Below are 11139 nucleotides of genomic sequence, written 5' to 3'. Positions count from 1 at the left end.
ATTTGATATTGTTTGCTGGGTTGTTCTGTTTGTGTTTTGCCAGTTCTAGTCACTTAAGTGTCCTGATTTTTAGCTTTGTTTTATTAAAAGATTTGCTGCAGTTATATTCTGACTTATTATTTTTGGCTGTTGTTGAGTTTTGTGCTGAATTAGTGGTTATTGGCAAAACAGAGTGATTTTTTTTTTTTTTTAAGTAGTTTGTGAAAAAAGAAACACATGGAAGCAATTGAAAAAAATCAGTCACGTCCTCGCACACATACAACCCCTGCTATCACAAAACCACATGCACTAAAATGCTTGCAAATGCATGTTCGCTTTATTGTCATACCCATTTGACTAGGATATGTCATGTACAGAAGCTCTAAAGAAGCAGATTTGATGGTAGAGCGTGTGCAGAGCAGACCCTTATTCAAACATCTCATTAGGAAAGGTGTTAACTTGAGAGACAACTAAGCCTGCAGGTTAAGGACACGGGTGGATAAAATGATAACATCCACAGGGGATTTCTCCAAATTTCAGAAAAGGTCTGGCTTTCTAACTCTGACATTTTAATGAACTGTAAAGAGGGAAGAGCACTCCATAAATCCAATCCAGCTAAAACTGACATTAATCTACATTCTAATCGTTTAGTGATATTATCAGACAGCACTGACACTATTGAAAGAGAACAAAACTTGAACTTATTTGAGCTGAATAATGACACTGTTTTCCTCTGTAGAGCTGCTTTCTAGCTGAATCAAAGTTGAATTTTGCAACAGTGACACTAATTAAACTAAATTGTATGAACACTGAACTGATTATGACACTATTGTTTTGTAAGAGCTGCTTTGCAGCATAATTTGGATTATATTTGATGTTTGCATAATTGATTCTGTTTCCCGATTAAAGGATTAGTTCACTTCCAGAATAAAATAGAAATCAAAAAAATCCTGATGATTTACTCACCCCCATGTCATGCAAGATGTTCATGTCTTTCTTTCTTCAGTTGAAAAGAAATTTTTAAGGAAAACATTCCAGGATTTTTCTCCATATACTGGACTTCAATGGGAGCCAACGGGTTGAAGGTCCAAAAGTGCAGTTTCAATACAGCTTCAAAGGTGCGCTACACGATCCCAGCCGAGGAATAAGTGTCTTCTCTTGCAAAACGATCTGTCATTTTCTAAACAAAAAAGTATATAAATTTGCAATTTAATCACAAATGCTCATCTTGCACTAGCTCTGCAGTAATCACGTTGGAAAGATCACACATGATTTGTGTACTCTGGTACAAAAAGGTAGGTTAGGGTGAAAAACTCCATCTCATTTTTTCAACTTCAAAATCAGCCAACATCATTATTTTACTTTTTTTTTCTGTAAAGAGTGTTTGACTTTTTTTTTTTTGCACATTCGCTTTGTAAACACTGGGTCGGTATGCCTACGTCATATAATGCCTGAAGTCTGTCTACGTCATATAATGCCTAAAGAAAATGACATTGTTTCACCAGATAAGACCCTTATTCCTTGTCTGGGATCCTGTAGAGCCCTTTGAAGCTGCACTGAATCTGGAGTTAAGCTGCACGGAGAAAAAAAAAAAAAACAAAAAAAAAAACAGGATTTAAGTCAAACACCTTAATTTTTTTGACTGAAGAAAGAAAGACATGAACATCTTGGATGACACTGGGCTGAGTAAAATCTACTATAAATAACCTTTTGTAGAATATAAAGATTTAACGGATGTTAAAGGTTTTTCATGGAACCATAGCTGCCACAGTAAAGAACCTTTTTTTAAGAGTGTATTTCTTCACAGTAGTTTCCAGATTTGTTATACCTTCTAAATTTAATTTTTCATAAGAGCTGCCAAAATCCTATATTAAACACTCCACATCTGTATCACCCTAGCAAATCCTACATATTAAGAAGCTGCACAAGAAGAGTGCTAATGCGAATATCTTAAATATCTTCTGAAAACAGTGAGGAGTTGCAGATGTAGGGTTCTTTTTGGGCCTCATCTTCTTCCAGCAGTTTCTCAAGGGCCAGAGTGCCCTCAGGGGGCTGGGGAGTCTCCACCTGCTGAGGCTCAGGTTCTTGGGAGACTAATGGCAAGGTCAGAGGCACTGGGAAGAGCTGGGGGGCCGACAGCGCCGCTGGCATCGAGGGGGCCTGTACAACGGAGCCGGAGATGGTGGATAAAGGCTGAGCCCAAGGAATGCATGTAAAGGAGGAGTCTGGGACCTCCACCTGAGGCAGTGCTGAGCTGGAAGTGCTCATGGTCTAATAGGGAACCAGATAAGGAATGAGTTAACATCTTCAGACACTCAAATATTAGCTGTGACTTAGCGTCAGTCTGTGGCTCACCGCAAGGTTGGTGAAGAGAGGTGTGTGTGTGAACATCAGCATAGGGGAAGGGCCCACCACAGTGTAACTGGGACAGATCGGCTGGACGTACATATCTGTGTGGGGCGGGATGGTAAGGTCGTGGTGTTAGTCTGGAGGAGTCCAGTGACCCAGAGGTTGAAGAGCAGTTGTGCTGTCTAGGCAATCCATCCTGTGCAAAGCCCACTAACATCCACTAATGAATCATTAAGGCTGCTCTGGTTGGCTTCTGCAAAGCTGGAAGTCCCTTTTAGAAAGCAAAATAAGCATGAAAAATATTCGTATTAACCAATGGAGAAGAATGTTCATATGCTACTTACCAGCATGTGTGTATGATGGCAGAGTGTTGCTGGGAACCATTACCTAGAAAAAAAGTACAAAGGTAATACATAAAGCTTAGTTTTTTCAGGTTTTCTTCTCTTCTTTATTTACTTATATATATATATATATATATATATATATTATATTTAACTATGGGGTATATATGAGAGCTTGTTTCTGCCAGTGAATAAAAAATAAATAAATAAATAAATAAATAAAAAGGTTATTGCGGCTTATCTCACAATTCTGACTTTTTTTTTTTTTATCTCACAATTGCGATTTTACATGTGCAATTCAGATTTTTTTTCCTCAGACCTGCCTCATATAAACTCGCAATTCTGACTTTAAATTCTCGCAATTGTGAGTCCGCTTCCGATATGAGGAGAAAAAAAGACTGTATTTTGACGACATTGAGAGTTTATATCTCACAATTCTAGAGATATAAACTCGCAATTGTGAGTTATAAAATTAGAATTGCAGGACATAAATTCGCAGTTCTGAGATAAAGTCAGAATTGCGTGATATAAACTCGCAATTGCGAGAAAAAAGGTCAGAATTGCGTGATACAAATATATCAGCCTTTTTTTCTCCTCATATTGAAAGCGGCTTTATATCTTGCAGTTGTGAGTTTATATCTCACTATTCTCTGAGAAAGTCGGAATTGCGAGTTTATGAGGCAATTCTGAGGAAAAAAAGGCAGAACTGTGTAATATAAACTCGCAACTGCAAGTTCCGATATGAGGAGAAAAAAGGCTGATATTTAACTTATATCACGCAATTCTGACCTTTTTCCTCGCAATTGCGAGTTTATATCACGCATATATATATTGTGCTTTAACTACAAATATCACATTAAAAGTGCAGTCACTGTAGTAAAAACATGGCAAGTACTGAGATTATTGTGCTTTAGCTACAAATACCACAGTGAAACTACAGTTACTGAGGTAAACCCGTAGTAAGTGTTGAGGTTACTGTGCTTTAACTACAAACACCACAGTAACGGTTACGGTGGTAAAAGCATGGTATATTTTGTGGTTACACTGAATACACATGATGTGGTCCAGCAACAGTTACTATAGTAAAAACACGGTAAACGTGTGGACTTGTTACTTCACCGCTTTCCCACCATTGGCAAATTTTAAATTAATAATTTCATTCATAAATACGGAACGATCGACTATTTTACGAGACGGTACCTGTATGTGCCTTGATGTCATCTAAAATCCATCTTTTAATGGCCTAAATCGCTGATCTTCGGTCTGCATGGAGTTGATGGCATTGGGGAAACGATTGCCCCTGCTGGTACGCGAGTGGTAATTTCACCGTCATACTGGTGATTAACCATTTGGATGGACGATAACAGCTGAGCCTACCAGTGGGCGCAGCAGGCCCCTTCTGGCCCATATCAATAAGCTGATAATCACTGATAACTCCGATTCAATCGAGTGATAACATCTGAAGCGGGTGGTTTCCCACAGGATTTTTTTGAGACTATGGAGGATGGCTGGACCTTGGTCTGCCTGGGGGATCTGGGGCAGTGGCCTTGTGTAAGAAATAATGTACTGTACAGTTTAAAGTTAAATTTGTCTATCTGGTGCACTTTGAGAGTTCAGTATTAAGAGCTCCAACCCATGCACAGAGTGGAAATTTAACAAAAAAGAAAATCTATGCCAGGGTTCCTCAAATCTTACCAATCCACTGCAGAGTTTAGCTCCAACACTGATCAAACTCACCTGCCTGTGATTTTCTATTGATCCTGAAGACATTGATTAGCATGCGCAGATGTGTTTGATTAGGGTTAGAGCTAAACTCTGCAGGAAAGTGGATCTCATGGGCCAGATTTGAGGATCCCTGGTCTATGCATTGACTCAACCCTCATTTTAGATATTGGTGCCCAACCCTGTTCCTGGAGATCGACTTTGCTGCAGAGTTTAGTTCCGACCCTAATCAAACCCACCTGTCTGTAATTATCAAGCACTCCTTGAGATCCTAATTAGCTAGTTCAGGTGTGTTTGGTCAGGGTTGGAGCTGAACTCTGCAGGAAAGTTGATCTCCAGTACCAGGATTGAGCACCCCTGTTGTAGACTCTTAAGTGTTTTGTGAATAGGTTTTATCCAAATTCTCTGTTATTATTATTATTTGTGTGTGTGTGTGTGTAGATTTAAAGGAAAGGTGAAAAATGAGTCTGGGAACAACTGAAGAAGGCAGCCATGAGGGAGGGAAGTAATCATCAGAATGTAAGTTCTTTGAGAATGTGTGCATTGTTTATTACAAGATGTGCTTTTATTTAAATGTAGTAATATATACTGTTGGTCAAACTTTTAAATTAATCTTAAAATGTAAATCAATTCTGTGATCAAAGCTGAATTTTCAGCATCATTACTCCAGTTGTAAGTGTTCAAAATCATTGTAATATGCTGATTTGCTGCTCAAGAAACATTTCTGATTATTATCAGTGTTGAAAACAGTTGTGCTGCCTAATTTTTTTGTGTACACTACAGCTCAAAAGGTTGGAGTCAATAAGATTTGTTTTTCTTTGGGAAGACATTAATAGCAAGGATGCATTTAATTGATCAAAAGTGATAGTAAATATATGTATAATGTTACAAAATATTTAAAAAATCTTTTTTTTTGTTTTGTTTTGTTTGTTTTTGTATTCATAAAACAATCCTGAAAAAACACAATTTACACAGAAATATTAAGCAACACAACTGTTTTCAACATTGATAATCAGAAATCTTTCTTGAGCATCAAATCATCATATGATAATGATCATGTGACACTGAAGACTGGAGTTAAGGCAACTGAAAAATTCAGCTTTACCTCACAGGAATGAAATACATTTTAAAGTGTATTTGAAAAACAACAGAAAACAAGTTAAACAAGTTAAAAATAATATTTCACAATATTACAGTTTTGTACTGTAAGTTTGATTAAAAAAAATAGAGCCTTGGTGAGCAGAATAGACTTCTATCCAAAAACATTAAAACACAAAGACTGTAGATTTTTGACTGATTGTGTACATACATTAGCAACATTAACAGGTAGATCCTCCCTTTCAGCTGCCAGAGAACGATATTCGCTGTACAGGCTCAGGATGGCGAAGAGGAGGAAGAACGATCCCGGTTACTTGGCTGTAACCGTGTTCCCTGAGAAAGCGGAACGAGATGCTGCGCTGCTCAGCGCATAGGGAACGTCTTTTAGTCGTGACCAGCTGTGAATAATGTGTATAAAAACGTCGAAGACCGACCGGAAGAATATATAGCCTCGGCTGATGACGTCATCAGCGCGCACCCGGCACGGGGCTATAAATAGATGACCCACAGGTGCATCATCAGGATATTTTGTCTGAAGAGCAGTCCCGGGACATCTTAAACACGGCAAAATAGCGCAGCATCTCGTTCCGCTTTCTCAGGGAACACGGTTACAGCCAAGTAACCGGGATTGTTCCCTTTCGAAAGCTTCAGTCGATGCTGCGCTGCTCAGCGCATTGGGAACGAGAATACCCACGCCGCCGTGCTTGAGCATGTCTGGACCCCACGATTGTGCAGGTGTGTTTCACAAGAACGCAAGAAGGCCTAGACATTAACTTGACGTCGACTCAAGGACATGAGAGCCCGGAGTGGCATGAACATCCAAACTATAAAATCTTATGAATGTGTGCGGAGAGGACCAACCTGCCGCATCACAAACCTGTTGTAGGGGGGCGCCTCTCGCCAAAGCATTAGAAGAGGCGACCCCCCTGGTGGAGTGAGCTCTAAGACCTTTAGGCGGAGCTTGACCGCGCCTCATAGGCAAGAAAAATGGCCGAAAATGGAACTTTAGGCAGGTAATCAGGATGAGGATGCAGAATCACTTTCACCATACCTGGGGCAAAGTCTAAGCAGGAAGGAGAGATAGACAGGGCCTGCATATCCCCAATTCTCTTCAAGGAAGTTATAGCCATGAGAAAAAACATTTTTAGAGTCAGAAGTTTATCAGATGCTGATTCTAAAGGTTCAAAGGGGGTTTCAACCAGACCCTCAAGAACTGTAGCTAAGTCCCAAGAAGGGATCTTGGTTTTCACTGGTGTCTCCCGAGTGGTGCCCCATCAATCAAGGCATGGCAAGCCGAAAGAGCGGCCACATAACCCCTAAGAGTAGCAGGACACGTACCTGTTGACAATTTCTCCTGCATGAAGTCCAGTACTGAAGCAATCTGGCAGTTAACCAGATCTACATTATGTTTAACACACCACCTATCAAAAACACCCCATTTACCGGCATAATTCTTCCTAGTGGAGGAAGCCCTAGCACTTAGGATGGTCTCAATAACAGCAGGCGAAAGCCCAGTGTCTCTCAGTTGGTTCCCCTCAGGGGCCAAACATGAAGATTCCACAGATCGGGCCTGGGATGGAATATCGTTCCCTCCGCCTGAGACAGAAGGTCCCTCCTCTCCGGAATCGCCCACGGCGAGCCGTCGAGGAGAGATATTATCTCCGAGAACCATACTCTGTTCGGCCAACGCGGCGCTATCAGTAAGAGGCAAGACCCTTGTTGGCGAACCCTGGCTAGAACTCCCGGGAGCAGAGAGACTGGGGGAAACGCATACAGGCGCATATTGGGCCATGAGTGCGCCATCGCATCCATACCCAACGGAGCTGGGTGACTCAGAGAGAAGTAGAGGGGACATTGCGCAGTCTGCTGAGAGGCGAAGAGGTCCACCTCCGCTTTGTAAAATCTGGTCCAGATCTGTTTCACTATCTCCGGGTGGAGTTTCCATTCCACCGTCGGTAGTGTCTGTCTGGACAGTAAATCTGCTCCCACATTCCACTGCCCTGGAATGTACACTGCCCTGAGTGACAGGAACTTGTCCTGGGCCCAGAGAAAAATCTGTCTCGCTATCCTGTTCAGGTTGCGTGAACGCAGACCTCCCTGGTGATTTAAATAAGAGACTGCCACTGTATTGTCCACCCGCACCAAGACATGACAGCCTCTCAATTGGTAGAGAAAATATTTCAGAGCCAGAAATACGGCCATCAGCTCGAGGCAATTGATGTGCCAGTCGAGCTGATGGCCCTCCCAAACCCCTTGAGCTGGACGGCCTTCTAAGACCGCTTCCCAGCCCACCAGGGAGGCGTCTGTCGTTAGCAGTCTGCGACGACACGGCGCCCCTAGAGTGGGACCCAAGGTGAGGAACCGGGGTCTGAGCCACGGAGATAGTGTACGAAGCCCGCGGCGCGTCACTTTTATTTGCCTTCGAGGATTGGTTCTTGGATGAAACCCTCTGGCTTTTAGCCACAACTGAAACAGTCTCATGTGCAACAGCCCCAGAGGAATCACCGTGGATGCTGATGCCATAAGACCTAACATCTTCTGGTACTGAAGAACAGTGTGCTCCTGACCTAGCCTGACCTTGCTCATGGTCTGCCGAATGGTCTCGATCCGAGCGGGAGACAGTCGTGCCCGCATCGTGATCGAATCCCAAACGATCCCGAGATAAGACATTCTCTGGGCAGGAGAAAGAACACTTTTGTTGGTGTTGAGTCTCAGCCCTAGAGAAACCATATGAGCTAACACGATGTCTCTGTGTTGGAGCGCCATCTCTCGCGATTGTGCCAGTATCAGCCAATCGTCGATATAGTTCAAAATGCGAATGCCCTGGAGTCGTAAAGGAGCCAGTGCTGCATCCATGCATTTTGTAAATGTGCGGGGCGACAAGGCTAGGCCGAATGGAAGAACCCGAAATTGGTACGCTTTGCCCCCGAAAGCGAACCTCAGGAATTTCCTGTGTTGTGGCAATATTTCTATGTGGAAATATGCATCCTTTAGATCGATCGTGACGAACCAATCATGATGTTGAATCTGCGTCACGACCGTCTTGACAGTTAACATCTTGAACTTGAGCGCTTTGACTGAACGGTTTAAGCCTCGAAGATCTAAGATTGGACGCAGCCCCCCATCCTTTTTGGGAACCAGGAAGTATCTGCTGTAATAGCCCGACTCTATCTCTGGAAGAGGAACATGCTCTATGGCCTCTTTGCTCAGAAGAGTTTGTAGCTCTTGTGACAGTACGTGCATCAGCTCCGGTTTCACGGAAGTGAAAACCACCCCGTTGAAACGCGGAGGATGACGAAAAAATTGGATTCTGTATCCTATCTGTACTGTGCTTAATACCCACGCAGAGATGCCTGGCAGAAGTTTCCACGCTGCCAGACTCTCTGAGAGTGGTATTAATTTTAATACTTCCTTTTGAGGGGATGTTAGATGTTCCGCGTCCAGAACGACCGCCGGAAACAACGGTACATCTAACATCTCGCTGGAAACCGCTGCCCCCCGAGGCACGAGAGGTGGCGGGGATGGGGAAGTTTTGTGAGGGTATCGGGGGGACTACCCCCACCAGATCGGGCGCCAGACCATCAGGACTTCCGCTTTCTGTTAATAATAGTCCTGAGGTCTGGCTTGGGAGGTTGCTGAGCGCGGCGAGCCTGTCCCCAGTCTCTACGAGGGGGAGCACGCTCAGCCACGCTCTGCTTTTTAACCTCCCTGGCTTTTGAAGGACCGGGGTGGGGCTGGGTGGCAGACGGCCCCTCCCCTTGAGTGCGGCGAGGAAGAAATTGACCGAACGCTTCTTCGTGTTTCTTCACCTCTTTAAACCTGGTGACTACGGTGCTCACCGAGTCACCAAACAAACCAGAGGGAGAAACAGGGGAATCTAACAGAAACACACGATCTTTTTCTTTAATGCCTGACAGATTCAGCCACAGATGTCTCTCCGTGCTGACCAAAGCGCTCATAGAACGACCGATGGCACGGGCCGTTTGCTTGGTCGCACGAAGAGACAGATCTGTGGCTCGACGAAGCTCAGAAAATGCTTCCTCGTCGATGGTACTGCCCACACTCAAATCCTTCAACAGGTCAGCCTGGTATGCCTGTAACACAGCCATAGTGTGCAGCGCAGCACCAGCCTGACCTGCAGCTTGATAAGCTTTACCCACTAATGACGATGTCACACGACACGGTTTAGTGGGGAGGGTAGGTTTCTTTATAGAAGATGCGGATTTGGGCGAGAGATAGCTCGCGAGCGTCTCTTCAACCCGAGGCATCTCCGTATACCCCCGCGACTTTGCACCCACGATAGTCGAAAAAGTCGACGTCGAAGGCACAAAGACGCGAGAAGTATATGGTTTACTCCATGACTTAGACAGCTCATCATGGAGGTCCTCGAAAAAGGGGAGAAACCGATGTTGTGGTTTCTCCTCCCCGCCACCGGACAGAAACCTATCCTCTAGCTTACTATGTTTGGGGGTCTCTTGTTCGCGTGGCCAGTCAAGCTGTAACCTGGCAACCGCGCGAGTAACCACCTCTAACAATTCCTCCACAGATTTTTTTCCACTGGAGGAATGCTCAGAGGCTGGCTGCTCGTGCTCAGATGAGCCAAGAGATATGTCATCCCCCTCGTGAACCGAAGAAGCACCGGAGCGCGCTTCGCGTTCACGAGAAGAGATGTTAGGATCTGATGACGCGACAAGCGAAAAGGACTGACCCGTCTCTTGCTCGTCATTCAGATCCATACGAGAGCCCCACGATGGTAATGCGGGTGCGGACTGGAAATAGTTCAGACGGGAGCGAAGCATCTTAACTGTGAGCTGGTCACAATGCTCGCACCCGCCTTTCTCTAGCCAGAACCGCGTGCTCTTCCCCCAAACAAACAAAACAGTAATCGTGTGTATCCAGCTCAGACATGGGACGTGAGCATGGAGGAACACAACGCTTACTGATTTGTTGACTCATTCTCTTTACTTTTTAAACTCCTTATAAAGTAGAAAGAGATTTAAGAAAGAGAAATTTTCTGCACACTGCTTGATACAAACTAACTCCTAACAAAGAGAGTAGAGAGAGAGAGAGATACCACGCACACATGCACAGAATGGTCTGAAGACAAAAGACCTGATGATGCACCTGTGGGTCATCTATTTATAGCCCCGTGCCGGGTGCGCGCTGATGACGTCATCAGCCGAGGCTATATATTCTTCCGGTCGGTCTTCAACGTTTTTATACACATTATTCACAGCTGGTCACGACTAAAAGACGTTCCCTATGCGCTGAGCAGCGCAGCATCGACTGAAGCTTTCGAAAGGGAACATGTTTGACATAATTTTCTCATACCTTTGCCATGTGTTATAATAAAAACAATAAACCGGACTATAAATACAGTGGGTACGGAAAGTATTCAGACCCCCTTAAAATTTTCACTCTTTGTTATATTGCAGCCATTTGCTAAAATCATTTAAGTTCATTTTTTTTTCCTCATTAATGTACACACAGCACCCCATATTGACAGAAAAACACAGAATTGTTGACATTTTTGCAGATTTATTAAAAAAGAAAAACTGAAATATCACATGGTCCTAAGTATTCAGACCCTTTGCTCAGTATTTAGTAGAAGCACCCTTTTGATCTAATACAGCCATGAGTCTGTAAACTG

General features: G+C 43.7%; 1 pseudogene; it reads right to left on the bottom strand.

Annotated features, from left to right (window-relative positions):
- Positions 1 to 1664: 1664 nt before the first annotated feature.
- On the bottom strand, positions 1665 to 3943 carry LOC127161470 (POU domain class 2-associating factor 1-like; annotated as a pseudogene).
- Positions 3944 to 11139: the final 7196 nt, after the last annotated feature.

Source organism: Labeo rohita, unplaced genomic scaffold (genome assembly GCF_022985175.1).
Source record: "Labeo rohita strain BAU-BD-2019 unplaced genomic scaffold, IGBB_LRoh.1.0 scaffold_656, whole genome shotgun sequence".
Taxonomy (NCBI): Eukaryota; Metazoa; Chordata; class Actinopteri; order Cypriniformes; family Cyprinidae; genus Labeo; species Labeo rohita.
Note: the sequence above shows the minus strand (reverse complement) of the source record. Positions and strands in the feature narration are given on the sequence as shown.